Here is a 17,933-nt window from a genome sequence, read left to right on the forward strand (position 1 = left end):
TGTGGCACTTTAATGACAAACTTTTGAGGACTAAAGTCCACTTCATTAGATGTTTTTGCATACAAACACTTATGCCACTGCACATCTGTTGTTAAGGTGCCACAAAACTTTTTAATGTAGACTAGAAACATGTTTTAATCGCCTTTCTGGGCATACAGAGTTGAAGTTTTTAAGGAATAGTAATAGTGAGGCTTCTCTCCCTTTCAGTGCATTGCGTATGGAATGATGATTCTACTCTGTTCTGGCAGGTTTATGTATTTTGGATGCCATACAGGGAGCCCCCTAAATGGCTCCACATGGTAGGAACATAGGAAGCTGCCATATACTGAGTCAGACCATTGGTCTATCTAGCTCAGAATTTTCTTCACAGACTAGCAGTGGCTTCTCCAAGGCTGCAGGCAGGAATCTCTCTCAGCCCTATCTTGCAGGGCAACGTACTGTATGCTTTGGTAGTTTGTTGGTTCAATAAAAAAATATTGTCCTATAAAAAATAAATAAATCTTGTCCTATCTTGCAGATGCCAGGGAGGGAACTTGGAACCTTCTGCTCTTCCCAGAGCGGCTCCATCCCCTGAGGGGAATATCTTACAGTGCTCACACATCAAGTCTCCCATTCATATGCAACCAGGGCAGTCACGGCTGTCGCCATCAGAACAGTTCTTTGGGACTGATCAGACCCTTGCAAGCTTTTCAAGGTGTGCCTCTCCTCGCACTTCTCACTGTAGCATGAGAAAATATTCCATCCTTCAAGCCCCCTGTGCCACTTCCAAAGTTTGCAAGGGTCCGTTTTGGAAGTGGGGTGGTCCCCCATCAGGGGTGTGGGGCAGTTCACAGCATTTGGCACCTTTCCTCAGGTATTGCAATACTATGGGCCACCCCTGTCCACACAGACTAGGTAACTGACATCACACAGCTGCATACTGCATCTCATAGGCTTTACAGTACTATAGTGGAAACGGTCTGATCTAGCCACCACATAAAAATAATTCACAATGGGATTGCAGCCACTGCATAGTTTATGCTGGCCCTGATTCAGTGTGAATCCCTGTCCGGGCAGAGACTTCTTGCTTTCTCCTCCCATGATTTGGTACACAGCAGAGGGAGTACAGGCACCTCTGCACCCAGGTGCGGAGCCAGCTGAACGGCGGCCTGAGTCCAGCCCCACTCGGAGGCCCCCTCCACATACGCCTGTGTGCGTGACGTCACGCACAGGGGTGTGTGGCTCGGGCTCCCGAGGAGCCCAGAGCGAAGTCCCTCCTCCCGCCTGGGCTACCGAGATCCTGAACAAATGTGGCACCCCAAGAACCGCATGGAGAATAATCAGAGCCCCAAGCAAAGCCTGTGCTTAGCAAATTCTCCTTCAGTGAAGGAGAACTCCCTCCTCCCAGTGAGCTTCCCGCTTCCACGCCCGGGCCGCTGAGAGCCCAGGCGAACTCTCCGCCAGTTATTTCAGGCAGTGCCAGCTGCCTGATAGCACTTACATTTATATACTGCTCTATAGCCGGAGCTCTCTAAGCGGTTTACAATGATTTAGCATATTGCCCCCAACATTCTGGGTACTCATTTTACCGACTTCGGAAGGATGGAAGGCTGAGTCAACCTTGAGCCCCTGGTCAGGATCGAACTTGCAACCTTCTGGTTACAGGGCAGCAGTTTTACCACTGCGCCACCAGGGGCTCTTTTTAGGACGTTTTCCCCCTTTCTCTTCCTCCAGAGAGGGAGAGAAAGGGAAAAATGTCCTATTGGGCAGTCGGCACTGCCTGAAATAACTGGCGGAGAGTTCGCCTGGGCTCTTGGCAGCCCGAGCGTGGGAGTGGGGAGTTCGGGCTTCGGCGGCCTTTTTCATTGGCGGCCTGGGTTCTTTGAACCCGTTCGCACAATGGTGGCTATGCCCCTGTCTGCACCCCCTTTCATTGCCTGTTGCATCTGTGCACAACCTGAGGCACATATCCCCACACTTATAGACAGGCGAGAGATTACTCTGAACTGGATACTATGTCACTGGCAGGGGGTGTGTAATGGCAGTGGTGGCACTAGGGGAAAAATGAGGGGGTCACAGAAGGGGCAAACTGCATTTCTGGATGTGGAATCCCCCTCCCCAATGTCGCTGCTTCCAGTTTGAGGAGAAGAGCTGGTTCTGTGGTGGCAGGCATGAATTGTCCCCTTTGCTAAGCATGGTTTGAAAGGGAGACATCAACATAAGAACAGCCCTGCTGGATCAGGCCCAAGGCCCATCTAGTCCAGCATCCTGTTTCGCACAGTGGCCCACCAGATGCTGCTGGAAGCCACAGACAGGAGTTGAGGGCATACCCTCTCTCCTGCCATTACTCCCCTGCAACTGGTTCTCAGAGGCATCCTGCCTTTGAGGCTGGAGGTGGCCCACAGCCCTCTGACTAGTAGCCATTAACAGACCTCTCCTCCATGAAGTCATCCAAACCCCTCTTAAAGCCATCCAGGTTGTTGCCGTCCATCATCTGTGAACATTTTAATTTATTTATTTATTTAAAATATTTATACCCCGCTCCTCCAGTACACTACTGCACGGGGCGGCTCACAAGATAATATACAATGATACATTGTAAACAAGACTATTAGATGTAAGATATATGTAAGAGCACTTGCAAGCAGAAAGTTCCAAGTTCCCTCCCTGGCATCTCCAAGATAGGGCTGAGAGAGATTCCCGCCGGCAACCTTGGAGAAGCCGCTGCCAGTCTGTGAAGACAATGTTGAGCTAGATAGACCAATGGTCTGACTCAGTATATGGCAGTTTCCTATGCTCCTTTTCCTATGGGCGAGCTGTGTCCCGCACACTAGATTTCTGAAACAGATATGGAGAGCAGGTACTTTTCTGAGGGGGTGCTTGCCCACACTTCTGGAGTCACCCTTGTGTCATGATTCAGACCCGCCACCATCTGTTCTTAAAACACTAATGTAGACATGTCTTTACTGTAATTACACAATAGTAGCTTGCCCTCCTCCCCTTCCCTATTTCATCCCCCTAGCAACCCTGTGAGGTGGGTTAGGGTGAGGTTGGGAGAGAGTGACTGGCCCCAGATCTCCATGAGTATCATGGCCGAGTGAAGATTTGAACCTTGGTCCCAGGTCAAGCGGAAACACTCCACTTCGCCAGACTAGTTCTCTCCGTTTGGAACAAAAGGTTGCTCTTGAGTGTATTCTTCTTTGTATAGAGAGTCTCTGGAATGTTGAGGAAATACCCCTTTTCTTTTTTTCAGTTTCAATGAGCAGAAATAGAAGGAATTCAGAGCATCCCCTCCCGCAATTTTGATTGGAGTGGTGGCATTGGGGAGGAGGATTTTAAGCTTAACCCCCTCAGACACCATTTTCCTGATCTAAGAGCATCCCCTCCCCTTGGGGTTCCCAATATTTTGTTCCAACACCACCATCACACCACCACCATCCAGTGTTTCTGAGTGGTGTCTCGCACTTTCCTTAGATGGGCCCCGTTCTATTCTTGTAGTTTTTCATCAGCTGAGTCTCTGCTTCTGGACTGCACCCAAGACACACAAACAGACTGAATCACAAGGAGAGGCTGAGTCAATGTTATTATCCAAGGTTGTTTTCCTCCTTAACACCCCTTTCCTGCCTCCCTCCTGGCAAAGGCTTGCAGTCACTGCTTTGTAGGTGCTAATTGGGTAATATCAAAAGGCAGGTTGTTTTAAGAGATAAACAAGTAAAGTGATGTGGGGGCTGCTTGGTTCCAGGTACAACTGAATTCCCAGAGTCAGGTGTTACACGTACTATTTTTCTCAGGGTCAAAACAAACATGATGTAGGACATTCAAGATCACACACACACACTGATTTGATTGGAGCAGTGGCATTGGGGAGGGGGATTTAAGCCCCCCCCTGCTATTAATCTATAGTGGGGGGAAATACAGGTACTATACAGGCAACTGAAAGCTGGGGGTGGGCAATTTTAGACAGGGGAAATTGCATGGGGGTGGGTGGGTTAAACTCCCTCCTTCAGTGCCACTGGTCCAATCAAAATTGGAGTCTCCCTGCTTCCCCACAGCCAGCTCTTAAAAGCTTAATAAAAACCAGCAGGAAATTCAATCATTGCCCTCTCTCAGGAATAAGCCCTGAAACCATTAACACCAGAAATTATTTGGACACAGAGCTTTCTGGAAAGCTGTATCTTTTGATTAGATCTATACATGACAGAATATGTGGGCTTTCTAGTTTACAATTGCCCCATCAGGAAATGGGACAAAAAGATACAGCTAAGTGCACTAGTTTGGCACGAATAACTCACATATTGAGCAAGCTAACAAAATGACGTTTGTTCGCATTTAGTAAGATGGTCTGATGATGTTCTACACCCCCTGCTCCTTAGAATCTTGCAAAGTTCCATGGGGGCAGCTTTTTACCGAATCCAATTCTTTGTGAGGAGAATGTGCTGGTGTGGTGACTTCTAATGTTTTGTAATATCTGTTTATTTACAAATGTACAAGCAGAGGTACACCTAGGCAGTTTTGGAGTCTGGACCTAAAGGCCTTTGGAGGCCCCACTCCCTTGCAAATTAAGCATCATCATGCTCGGCCAGGCGACCAGGCGACCAGACCACACGGGACAGAATAAAGAGGATTTGGCGGGGGACAGGGGCTGTGGAGGCCCTGGACTTTGGCCCGGAAATCCAGGGGTAAGTGCGCCTCTGTGTACAAGCTGAGCGCTGAGGAGCAGGCAAGCACCCAGAGAGGCAGTGCTGGTCTGTAAAAGCACCATCAGTGAAGTGATCCACAAGCAACAGCACTCCCCAGAGCTCCTCGAGACTCCTTCTTGCTAGCCAGTTGCAAAATTCAGTCATCGGTCCCTTTGACTGCCTATATGAGAGCCAGAGTGGTGTAGTGGTTAAAGTGCTGGACTAGGACCGGGGAGACCCGAGTTCAAATCCCCATTCAGCCATAATACTAGCTGCGTGACTCTGGGCCAGTCACTTCTCTCTCAGCCTAACCTACTTCACAGGGTTGTTGTGAAAGAGAAACTCAAGGATGTAGTACACCGCTCTGGGCTCCTTGGAGGAAGAGCGGGATATAAATGTAAAAATAATAATAATATATCCCATGGGCCATTTCCCCCCTCTTCAGCCCCACACCCAGGTAGGTGGTATACATCCAATAGGTAGCTACCAGCCACTAGTCATCAAAGGCCACCAATCTTTTAAGCAAGGTTCTCCTAGCCACGCATGCCCTTTAAAAGGCAGGTCTTTCCATTCTACAGAAGCCTGGCTAAAGGAACACTGAGTTGTGGGGATGGGTGTGTGTGCGCGCTCCAATCTCGCGAGCCAGGAATTCTCAACCTTGGGTTCCCAAATGTTGGCCTACAGCTCCCACCATAATGGAATATATCACGATGGGAGCTTTAGGTCATAAACATCTGGGGACCCAAGGTTGAGAACCCATGCTGTGTGTGAGCAATGGTGACAGCTGTTAGTGGTCACAACAGAAGGACTTTGTTTCATCTTGAGGCAGATAAGGGCCTGATCAGAAAATATGAAGCACCTTCCTCTATTATTATTTTATTCTCTGGCTCCTGAGAAGTTTCAAGGGAACCCTGTGTGGTTTTTTGATTATGAAAGTGCCAGAAAGTAGTCCACATTTTATCTTCCCCAAACAAAATGAGACATCATTTTTTAACTTCAGCTTTCACTTCTCCTTTCCTTCAGCTACTGTTTTGTATGGCCTGGGGGAAAGGGATTTCCATAACTGACACCAGCTAAAAGTAGAGCTTTTCTGCTCTGATCCCTGATCAGAGGTCTCTTTAATGCAATAATTGCACATTTCTTGTGCATACACATCTTATCTCAAGGTTGCACTTTTCAATTGTTTTCTATTACCCAGCCTGAAGAAGGGACAACCATGCAGACTTTAGAGACACACAGAATCTCTAAAGTCTGCATAGTTGTGAATGCTGCTAGTTGTTCCTGGAGTTGCATTTATTTTAATGAAACAACATAGCTAGTTTATTTCTGTTTGTTAGGCTCCATCATCCTCCAGGTCCAACAGAGTCAGTGCTGTATAGTGTTATCTAGGATCACAAGCGCTAGTTCAGTTTGTTCTCTGTAGCTATGAGTTGAGCAATGATTAACTAAAGTCAGGAGACAACATGGGGTGCCCTGAGGGAGGCTCTTGAGTTGACAGCCACTAAGAGGCCAGTCCTAGAACAGGCAGTCTATAGGGAAATGAATGGTGGGGCCCCTAATCCATTCCTTTCGGTATGACTTGTTTCGATATAATCTTTTTGCATGGCTTCCTGCTTAGAGATTTGTTTGGGGTTTTTTTAAAAAAAGGATTTTAACTATTTTAAAATGTCCTCCCCATCCCATCCCACTTCAGAAAATGACAGAATGCCTCACTTTTTGCCATTATTTTCCTTTCACCCACTTTCTTAAAGAGGGGCATCCAAAATCTCCCGTACGCTCTACGTGACTGAGATGAAATCCAATACACATTTATTTGGGAGTAATCCTAGTAAAATAAGTAGGACTTCTGAGTAAACATGCACAAGACTGAATTGTGTAATTCGTCGTTTCTGCAGTGTCCCGATCCCCCTTTCTAGTGTTTCTCCCACCCCGCATTTCTATCTTCTATTCAAATTTTGCAGGGAATACATTCAACCAAAATATAAGATCATTTCTGCTGTGCACAAGCGCCGAATCACACTCCAAAGGCTAGCTTAATTACCCCCAAACTTCAAGCTCCATTATGTTTCGCAACAAATCCAGAGGAGAAGTGGGCTGGTGTGCGCTTCTTCTGTTTCTCATCAATGGCCATCTGCAACTCCCAGGAGCCACTTGGAACAGGGCCTTTCATTAGCTGCGTTCCACATCGAAATTATTTTACAATTCCCGAAGGAAGGGTATCAAACCACCCTAGGCGTACTAAGAAAAGCGTACTACGCATGCGCAAAAATAAAGCCACGTTTGCTTTTCTGTCGTGCTCATACTAGCTTTCAGGCGGGGAAACCGGTCTGATCGAGCTATTCAAACTACGCATGCGTTCAACTCGCCTTTGAAAGCTGGCGTCGCCGCAGACTCGCTTACCATCTGTACGCATGCGCGTTATTGTGTCCTTGTTTCTCGGTACTGGTACTTCACAGATCCGGGCTCTGTACAGTGCGGGAAGTCCGGGGAGGGCAAAGAGGGAAGATGGCGCTGGCGCTGGCTTGCTGCAGACATGAGAACTACTGAGGATGGAAGAAATAATCGCATTTGGCTGTGCACGTCCACACCTGTCTGTCTTAATTTCTTGACGAACTGTATCGCTTGCTGCTAACTTCCATCAAATTTCTCAAGCCAGCAAACTAGAGGTGGGCGGGGGGAGGGAAACAAAAAGTAAAACTTAACGAAGTGCTTTTTTGTGGTGCCACTTGTACCATAGTTGGTTTTGTTCCTTCAAAATAGCAAATTGCTGAGTGTGATGCAATGAATCAGAATTCTCTTGACAGCCGTGATATTGTCAGTTTCTGCCTTAGGGACTCTCCCTGGGTTACAGAGCTCTGAGAACGGAGTACATTTATTTACATTTAGCAGGGATAGCCTTTTATGCTTGTGCACAATGCCATTCTTTCCCAACGCTCAAGCCAGCCAGGTACTGTCTTTGTGGGAGGTGGTGGTAGCAATACTTCAGCTCTGCTGTTTCAGGTTTTCTTTGCCTAAGTCACCACAGACTGACACCCATATACAAACTCACAACTCATACCTGTGGATTCTGGATTAGTTAATCGGAAATAATTCACAATTCTTCTGCATTTGACTGCAGATTAGAATCTTTTCTTCACTTTTCTTCTCATTTTCTTTTCAAGGAAGAAAATCGTGTCCCCCACCCTGGCCTGCCTTGAATGCAAAAAGTTGTTTACACACATTAAAGATAAATGATCAGAATTATGTTGCTCTAGGTTAGTTCTGGATATCCCCTAGCACATCCCTGCATCTCTTTTGCAAACAGATATTAGGCCTGTGCAAGTCTGAATGTTTGGGAATTTCCACATGTCATACAGAGGTGGTTGTAACTGGTGTCAGGCAGTAGTTGGGTCTGCTGGGTGCGGGGGCTTCGTACTGGAACCAGTAGCTGCACAGAGAAAGCTGGGAAGGCTTGTGGGGGAGGCTAGGAGGGTGCATGAGGGATTTTGGGAAAACATTGGGATACCCAAGGACTGTAGTTACCCAAGGACTCAGCCCCCTCCCCCCCACCTTCCTGGCCTCCCCTATGCAAGCTCCAGTACAGAGGCACCCCCCGCCCTGTCCCCAGGCCAGATACAGCAACTACTTTCTGGTGCCGGGAACACCTACTTCTGAACAATTGTGGGGAGGGGGTAGCGTGTGTGAGAAATTCCAGCACATTCTGACTGCACAGGCCTAACAGATATACCTCTGTTATCATCCTGAAGGAGCATATCAGTCTGGCATTTGTGATATTTTTGAATTTTATTTTCCTAGCCCAATTCTGACTTATCCAGAAAACGTGCTGGTATGTTGAAGAGTTGAGCTTCCACAGAATGAGGTAGTACACTCAACTCAAAAAGTATAGTGGATATTCCATTTTTAACCACCACCACCCTTAAAAAAAAAAAAAAATCAGGTTCAGCAGTGTGGCTCTAGTATTGGCTGATTCTTGGATTGCTGAACTCCTGGGGGAGTTGCATCAGTTTATCAAACAGACACAGGTAATCAGACTTTTTTTTAAAAAAGAGTATTTGAAGCAATAGAAATTCAATTAGCAGAGGGAGGGTCTTCTCAGCTTTTGGCTGCCCAGTCTGGGAGAAAAGAGAGGCCTTCTTGGAATGGAGGGCATCCTTGAACTTAAAAAAGTAAAGTGTGCCATCAAGTCAGTTTTGACTCCTGGTGCTCACAGAGCCCTGTGGTTTTCTTTGGCAGAATACAGGAGGGATTTACCATTGCCATCTCCCGCGCAGTCTGAGACGATGCCTTTCAGCATCTTCCTATATCGCTGCTGCCCGATACAGGTATTTCCCATAGTCTGGGAAACATACCAGTGAGGATTCGAACCGGCAACCTTCTGCTTGTTAATCAAGCATTTCCCTGCTGTGCCACTTAAGGTGGTATCCTTGAATTTGCGGCCACCATTTTTGTTTAGGTGATGTGTCTGATGCGTCTGTGTAGTTATGATTTGCTGTGGGAGGGACCATGAGTTGATTTGGGAATAATAGGTTCAGAGGACACAACTTGTGAGTTGTATTGCCAGTAAGGTCACCCAGAATCCCCTTCCTCACCAGGCGTTTTCCAGATTAGCCGCTCAACAGTGGCAAAATGCTTCCATTCAGGCAAATCACATTCAAAATGTAAATAGCAAAGCGCTCAGCAGAGGGAGCAGTCTCGCAAGAACTAACAACTTGAACAAACAGCAGCTTTTTTTACACCTGATATACAACGTTATAGCACTATATTGCAGCTATTACATTTGAAACAAGGCATTAAAAATATAAATGGCACCCTGCTGTCAGCGTAGGGACTGTGGTGCCACAACACAGGAAGTGTGGAAGCACACTTCAGAGATACGTCATGACCCCATTGCAGGGTCTAATCTGGAAAGCACCCAGGAGGAACAATCGAAGAGTGAACACGATCTGGTGAATCCAGAAAACACATGAGAGGATGAAGACAGAAAATAAAAGTGAGTGGGGGCTGCTTGAATGTGTATATGAACATAAGATGATGTCTTGTACTGAGTCAAACTGTTGGTCTATCTCGTGCCGTATCGTCCACAATGACTGGCAGCAACTTTCCAGGGTTTTAGACGGGTATTTCTCAGCCCTAACTGGAGATGTCATGGAGTGAGCATGGAAGCAGGTGCTCCAGAAGTTTGCTACAATCACTTCCCTCTTTGAACATATGAAGCTGCCTTATATTTTCCCAGGCTTTTCCTAGCTCTTGCACTTGAGATCCACTTACAATTTATTTGCTTAATATGATGATGATGATGTTTTTATACAGCCTCATATAATTATCTAGAGGTGGTGTACAAATAATGAATTAAAAATGAATAAAATTAAATAGTTAAAACAAGACATTAAAAAACCATTGCAGTTACACATAAGGCTAGTTCACACAACAGAAATCCAGACAGAGGAGTGCCTTGCCAGGGAAGGAAAGCTGGGTGTGCTCTTGATCACCAGTCATGTAAAGTCCAAGATGAAGGGAAGAGGAGGAGAGAGTGATTGTGTGGGAGCCTGGAGCTGGATTGGATGGGCACAGCCAACCCAGATTCTCTCTCCAGCATTTTATCAAGGGTTGAAGAAAAACCGTCTGACCCAGGGCCCATCTCCCACTTGATCACTCTCCCGTCCTACCTTGATCTTCGAGTTCGCACGAGTGCTGATTGGGACCCAAGCTGCCCTGCACTCCTACTGTGTCTGGGCGCACATCCTACCTAAATTTTGATTCTGTGAACAAGCCTACTGCCAAAAGCCTGGGTAAAGAGATGTGCTTTTAATTTAAGTTCCTCTTAAAGGACACCAGAGAGGTCAACCCCTACATCTCAGAGGGGAGTGTGTTCCAGAGCCCAAAGGCAGTCATCAAAAAGGCTCCACTCCGAACAGTCGCTGGATGAGCCACCAGTGGTAACTGTAAATGGATTTATCCACCAGATCATGAAGAGCTGCGGGGAATGGACAAAAGAAGGCACCCTGGGCTAAAAAAAAAAAAAAAAAAGCCTAAAAAGTTGGGTTGAGGGGACTTGGTAAGTGAGAGGCTGAAAACTAGCTCATCCATCCATCTTTCCCCCTTTCAGTCTCTCCATATTATCGGACCGAGTTAGTAGTTGTCCTTCCTAGTGCTTCACCCATAGAATTCTATAGGGAAAGTGCTCAGAAGGACTAAATTTCTCAGAGGTTCTGTGTTGCACCTTCTCGGATGGCACTGGATTTCAACAGGGCTCCATTTCGTTTAAAGGGGTAGCCTCTGCTACCAGACCCTGGGACCAGTGCAGCACTGCACCAGTGTTCTCTCTAACAGGGATTCCCAGATGTTGTTGACTACAATTCCCAGCATCCCCAGCTGCAATAGCCTTTGCCTGGGGATTATGGGAGTTGTAGTCAACAACAACGTACAAGTTAAAATTCATTACAAGAACGTAAGTAGTCTGATCAATTTAGCCACTTCCCCAATTTTTCTTAACCATTCAGAATTTTTTAGGAGTCTTGCAAATGCCATTCCACCTGCTTTTAGTAAATAAAGCAATGGCTTATGCTCTGGGTCTAGGATATTCTGGGGTTTCCCATTCTGTCTGATCCTGCTAACATAAGATGTTTACTGCTGGATGAGGCCAAAAAGTAATCTAGCCCAGCACCCTCTTTCCAGCAGCAGCCCACCTGATGTATCTGGAAGCCAGAAGCAGCTTATGCAAGGGGTTGCCAGGTCTGGACAGCCTAAAAAACGTCTGATCCAACCCAACAGAGAAATTGTTGGGAGCACCGACATGCACCCCGCCCCCCACCCAATTGTTGGGCTGGGTTGTGTTGGGTCGGAAACCCATTTTTTGACCTTCATGTCGGACCTCTTCAATGGCCAGCGAGCCCCTCTCAGTGAGAGAGGCCATTCAAATGGAGTTCCAAAGGCTTCTTAGAACTGCTTCACAACATATAGGCTTGATGTGCATTCATGTGATCTGGGTTTGGACCCCGTCTTGTATAAGGTGCTGCTCACACAACATTGGATCTAATCTTGATGTTACAAGCCTACAACGTCATGAAACAGTAGATGATTTTCTGAGGTTTGAGAACAGTTTGCCTCTGTGCCTGCCTGACACAAGAGCAGGTATGCAGAGAATCCATGGACATATGAATCCCTCCTTATACCTTCACCTCTGGAGGGGAGATTAACTCTTCACTTTCTGGCTGGGAATAACCCCGCCACCAATCCCATTGCTAAATTTCCCTTTTCTCCTGCTCTTTCTCTCACAGCAGTGCCTTGCACCTCCCCCTCCCCCTCTTCTCTCTCTCTACGGAAGCACCTTCTGTGCAGATCCAGGGAGGAGGAGGGAGTTTCGGCTGCTTCTCCTCCTCCTCCCCTCAAAGCCTCACAGGTGTAAATCCGACATAGCTAACTCTGTCTTCAAAATGTTAGGGATAACCATAGGATCGTACACCACTTCTTCCAGCGCAGTCTGGAAAGCACCCAGGAAAGCATATTGGGTCCAACAGGCCCATCAGACCGACATGACTGTGCAGCTCCAGTGGTTGCCATTTCCTCTAATTTAACCTCAGTATCTGCCTCAGAAGATGAAATTTTCCCTTCTGTTTATTATGGCTAATAGCCATTGAGGCAGCTATCCTCCCATAAATTTGCCTAGTCTGTTTTTGAAGCCATCTGGGCACTTTCCAGATTAGCCGCTCAACAACAGCAATATGCTTCTGTTCAGGCAAATCGCATTCACAACGTGAATAGCAAAGCGCCCAGCAGGGGGAGCAGTCTCACGAAAACTAACAACCCAAAGAAACAGCAACTTTTTAATGCTGGATATACAACATCATAGCACTATATCGCAGCAATTAAATCCGAAACAAGGCATTGGAAATATGAACTGCACCCTGCTGTCAACGTAGGGACTGCAGTGTCACAACACAGGAAGTCTGGAAGCACACTTCAGAGATACGCCGTGACCCTGTTGCAGAGTCTAATCTGGAAAGCACCCAGCTGGTTTTCATGTCTACACCTCCCATGTCAACAATCATTGTCTTTTGTCTGTCCTTTTTATTGAGGATCTTATTGTGTGTCCTCATGATTCTGTGCATTAAGCTTCTGGTAGCTGCTGTGAATATCGGGTACACCAGACAGGTAGCAGCCTACACTGGCCAAGACTGCATCAGGTCTGTGTGTGTGGAATGGCCCAACCCACAACTGAACTGAGTAGTACTGCTCTCTAAGGGAAATTGACTCTGAACCAAAACTGTCTTGATTATGGGAAGATGAGATTATAGACATGGGGCCTTTCCTCCTGTGAGCTAATGTGCAACTCTCCCTTCTTTCTTCCAGCCCCAGGACAATTGCTTGGAGTCAGTTGTTTGAAGATACCTGCTACGCAGTTGGCTAATCTCCACCCCTTAAGGTGGCTCTGTGCTATGTGGTGGCTTGCAGAGAAACTAAGAAGTGACAGTGCCCTCTAATGGGAAGTGGTGGTACGGCATGGCAAGAAACAGGTTCTGTCCACCAGATCTTTAGAATAGGTGTTTGCAGATGTAATAAAGTAGAAACAGACAAAAACCCAAAATATGCAGGAGACGAGTCTATTAATCCAAGTAGTATAAATACCAGTGCATTTTGAGCAATTAGTTTTCACTGGAGGAATCTAGTGCAATTTCTTAGATGACGAGCTGCAAAAGTTAGCTACCATTGTAGAAGTTGAGAGTTCCTCTTCAGACTGGTAGTGACAAAGAATGGCAACAGATTCTTGTCATGAGGAGGTAATGGCTCTTGTAATACTTCTGTTTTCAACTATTTGTGTCTTATTCCATTGATAATATCACGTATTTCATTACCAGTTAAGTACATATTGTTTGTTTTTCAGTATTGTATCTGGTTCTTGGTACCTACCCCCCTTCTTATCTCCGCCCTGAATTGAGCCAGTTCCCATTGAATTCAATGCAGCATACTCTGAGGGAAGGGAGTATTGAATTGCTGCCCCCACCAAAGTCCTGCAGACGCTCATGGGTGTGTAGGTTCACTACCCTCTGCTCCATGGGGTGGCAGACTCCCCACCTTGCTTGCCTCCTCCTCCTCCTGGTCATGACTGGAGGAGAAGGAAGCAACCTGTCACCGCTTGCTTATCACCTGTTCACATCCATCCATCGCCTGGGCGCTTTCCAGACTAGCTGCTCAACAGCAGCAAAATGCCTCTGTTCAGGTAAGTCGCATTTGAAACGTAAACAACAGGGGGAGCAGTCTCACGGAAACTAACAACCCCTTAAAAACAGCAACTTTCTTATGCTGGATATACGATGTCCTAGCTCTATATCGCAGTGATTAAATTTGAAACAAGGCATTGGAAATGTGAATGGCACCCTGCGGTCCACGTAGGGACTGCGTTGTCACAAGTGTGGGAGCACACTTCCGAGATCCAACGTGACCCCATTGCAGGGTCTAATCTGGAAAGCACCCTGGCTCAGGCGCTACGCCTAAGCTTCCAGATGCCACTGGCTGAGCTGGAGCCTGGGATTTGCTGAGCCCTGCCTTATGTCTCCACGCCTAAGTTTCCTGATGCCACCGGATGAGCCCTGCCTTATGTCTCCATCGCCTGATTCCTTTGAACCATAAAAAGGTTTGTTCTCAGAACCCTGAGCCTGTTAGGAGGAGCACCCAGCGGCCACATAAACCCAAACCACAAGTTGGGAGGGGAGAGTGATCATGTGGGAGCCAGGATTTGGGCAGGGTGGCTTTTAATCCACCTTTGATAAAATGCTGGGGGAAGAATGGGGTTTGGCTGTGCCTATCCTACCCAGATTTAGGCACAAGCTAAGTAAGCTACAGCTTAGGGCCTCACATTATGAGGGGCCTCTGAATACAAAAAATGACTAAATTTCACATTAACTGGTTGAAAGATAAAGGAGAAAGGGGGGGGTGGAGAGACTCTAAAAGAGACATTATCATTCTGGTAAAACAAAAAATATACTTAGGAACATAGGAAACTGTCTTATACCGAGTCAGACCATTGGTCCATCTAGCTCAGTATTGTCAACACAGACTGGCAGCGGCTTCTCGAAGGTTGCAGGCAGGAATCTCTCTCAGCCCTATCCTGGAGGAGATGCCAGGGAGGGAACTTGGAACCGTCTGCATATAAGCATGCAGGTGCTCTTCCCGGAATGGCTTCATCTCCCGAGGGGAATATCTTACAGTGCTTATATACCTGTAGTCTCCAATTCAAATACAAACAGGGCAGGCCCTGCTTAGTAAAGGGGACAATTCATGCTTGCTACCACAAGACCAGATCTCCTCTTGCGTGGCTACACATTTATCATATTGAGTTTATAAATCTGTGCAGACATAGAATATTGAAATTTCATTAGACCAGGTTCTGGATTTTCGAAAGTCTGATCCTTGATCAGAAATTTGATCAGTTTTGATCTTTGCCAGGTATATACATTAAAATAAAGCTTTATTATTTCTATTTTCATTGTCCTTTTTGATAGAACAACTTTTTTTTGGTAATGCTGTGGAACTTCTTAAGCTTGACATAGTTTAAAGCCTCAGCAAGCCATAATCCAGCCCTGTGTGGCTCCCACACGATCAATCTCCCCTTCTCCTCCCTTGATCTTTGTGTGCACATGACCGCCAATTGGGACTCTGCACAGTTCCCCCACCCTGTTTATGGTCATGAGAACAAGCTTAAGCTGTTCCCTTTTTCTGCACCTCAGCTCCAGCCTCTCTCCTTTGTGCCACTGAACTTTATCCGCTGGCTTTTGAGCTTGTTAAAAGTTCATGCAACCTTTATAGAGTTTGCTGATTAACAGCTGCCCTACTTACAAGTTCGGGGTGAGGTCTGGAACCACCAGGGCTCCAAAAGGCTTCGCGTTCCACAGATTGCCTTCCTTGGGCTTGACCGGAATGCAGGTACCCTACTTTCCCAGTTGGCAGTTCTGCCTCAGATTCAATATCAGGCATTAATCAACCCAAACCTTGGAGCTGGAGTTACATAAGGACAGCCCTGCTGGATCAGTCCCAAGGCCACTAGTCCAGCATCCTGTTTCACAGACTGGCCCACCAGATGCCTCTGAGAAGAAGCCCATGGCCAAGAGGTGAGGGCATGCCCTTTCTCCTGCTGTGGCTCCCCTGCAACTGGTATCTTGCCTCTGAGGCTGGAGGTGGCCTATCGCTACCAGAATAGTCGCCATTGATAGACGTGTCTTCCATGCATTGATCTAAACCCTTCTCAACCCTTCCAGGTGGTTGGCTGTCACCACATCCCGTGACAGAGAATTCCATAGGTTAATTATGCGTTGTGTGAAAAAGTACTTCTATTTGTCGGTCTTAAATTTCTTTGCAATAAGTTTCATGGGATGACCCCTGCTACAGAGATATAGAGATAGAGAGGGAGAAAGATTTCTCTCTATCAAATTTCTCCACACCTTGCACAATTAGTAATTTATTATTATTATTATTATTATTGCTTTCTATTGCCCACATAACCGGACTCACTAAGTTCTACTTGTTGACAGTTTTTGCAACAGTTTTTGCCCTCTGACCAGCCTAAATCTGCCAGACCTATCTTATCTCCTGACCCACCAGAAATGTAGCAGGCTCCATCCCCTGGCCATGGAAATTCCACCGATTCAGCAGGTATTTTTCAAACAGCAAATGGGTGATTCCAGCTGCTAGTGCAATCTTCTTCTGGGGATCTAGATTCCCTAGCTTGCACTGCAGACTCTGCTGTTGACTCTCACATGCTTCTTAGGGAAAATCTGCCTCACAGAGATCTGAATGTGCACCAACCCTACAAGGACACTGCACTCGTAGCAAAGAAAGAGAGCAGGTTTAGACCAGACATTAGGGAGAATTTCTCAACTGCCAGAGCTGTTTGACAGTGGAACTGTCTGCCTCATGCAGGGGTGGACTCTCCTCCACTACAGGATTCCAAACAGCGGCTAGGCAGCCATCTGTCAGGGATCTTGTGCAGATGTTTCCTGGGCTGAGCAGAAGGTCAGACTAGAAGATCTCCAAGATCTCTTCCAATTCTGACATTCTGTGAAAGTGAAGCTTCTAGTTGTTAAGACTCAAAGACAGATTTGAGAGCACATGAGCATGGTCAAGTGAAATCTCAGAAAGCAAAAGGGAGTCTGAGTGGATTTCCAGTGACTAGGGAAAGGGACTGCAGTTCTTAGCTCGCAACTCTTCCTAGCTAGGGTGACCAGATGGAAAGGAGGACAGAGTTCCTGTGCCTTTAACTGATACACAGAAGAGGGAACTTCCGCCTGCTGGAGAAAGACAAGCCGCACCTGTTGAAATTCCCTCTTCTGGGCTTCTCTTAAGGGTACAGGATGAAGCCCCCTCCTCTTTTCCATCTGGCCACCCTATGACTAGCAGAAATAAAGGAATTATTCTAATAAAGCCCATGTGCGCCAACGTGACTAATTGCTAAAGTCCACAGAATTCTTGGCACAATCTAAGTTGTTTGAGTGCATAAAATATATATACGCATTAAATGCACACAGAGCCTTGGCCATACATTTGCTCATTTCACTCACGCGGGCCAGCTTACCAGCCATGTATTGCTGGAGCTCTTTTTGCTGCCAGCCTGGGACTGCAAGACAGGGTTGCTAAGCTAAGCACATAGAAACTAGCCACCCTACAGGGCTGGTATGGATGACTTGGGGACATTTGTCCTAGGACACGGCTTGAGGGAGCATTATGTAGCCACCTTTCAGAACAGGTCTAGGGCTTATCAACAGGGGGATGGGAGACCAGCCGGAACCCCACATATGCCATCTTGAGTTCCATTTCACCCATAGAAGACCCACAGCTGGGCAGCAGGGGAGGGGCCCTCCATTTTTATCCCTCCCCCCAGTTTTCATAAATAAGTTTTAAATTTCTATATTGTAATGTTAACAGAAAGCAACTATGGTTGCAAAACCTGCCCCACCTGCATACCTTTAGGTTGGCAATGAGGGGGATATAAAATAAATGCAATGCATCGCTTGTGTGCTTGCTTGCACTGTCCTCTCTTGCTGTTGGGCAGAGGGCTCTCAAATTGCCTTGCACCTCCCACCTGCCTCTGTTCCTTCCCGTTTCTGAGGTCTGGGTCCTTCCTTCCACTTTCCTCTCTGCAGATCTGGCTGCCCTTTCTTCCTTTGTCCTCCTTTTGCCACTAAGGTTAAGCTGCATCTGTTGGAAGAAAACTCTCCCAGACCCAAAGGAGTGGGGGCGGGGGGGCTCTTCCTTGCTTGCATCAGCTTCTCAAATTTGCAGAAG

This window comes from Hemicordylus capensis, chromosome 6 (genome assembly GCF_027244095.1).
Source record: "Hemicordylus capensis ecotype Gifberg chromosome 6, rHemCap1.1.pri, whole genome shotgun sequence".
Taxonomy (NCBI): Eukaryota; Metazoa; Chordata; class Lepidosauria; order Squamata; family Cordylidae; genus Hemicordylus; species Hemicordylus capensis.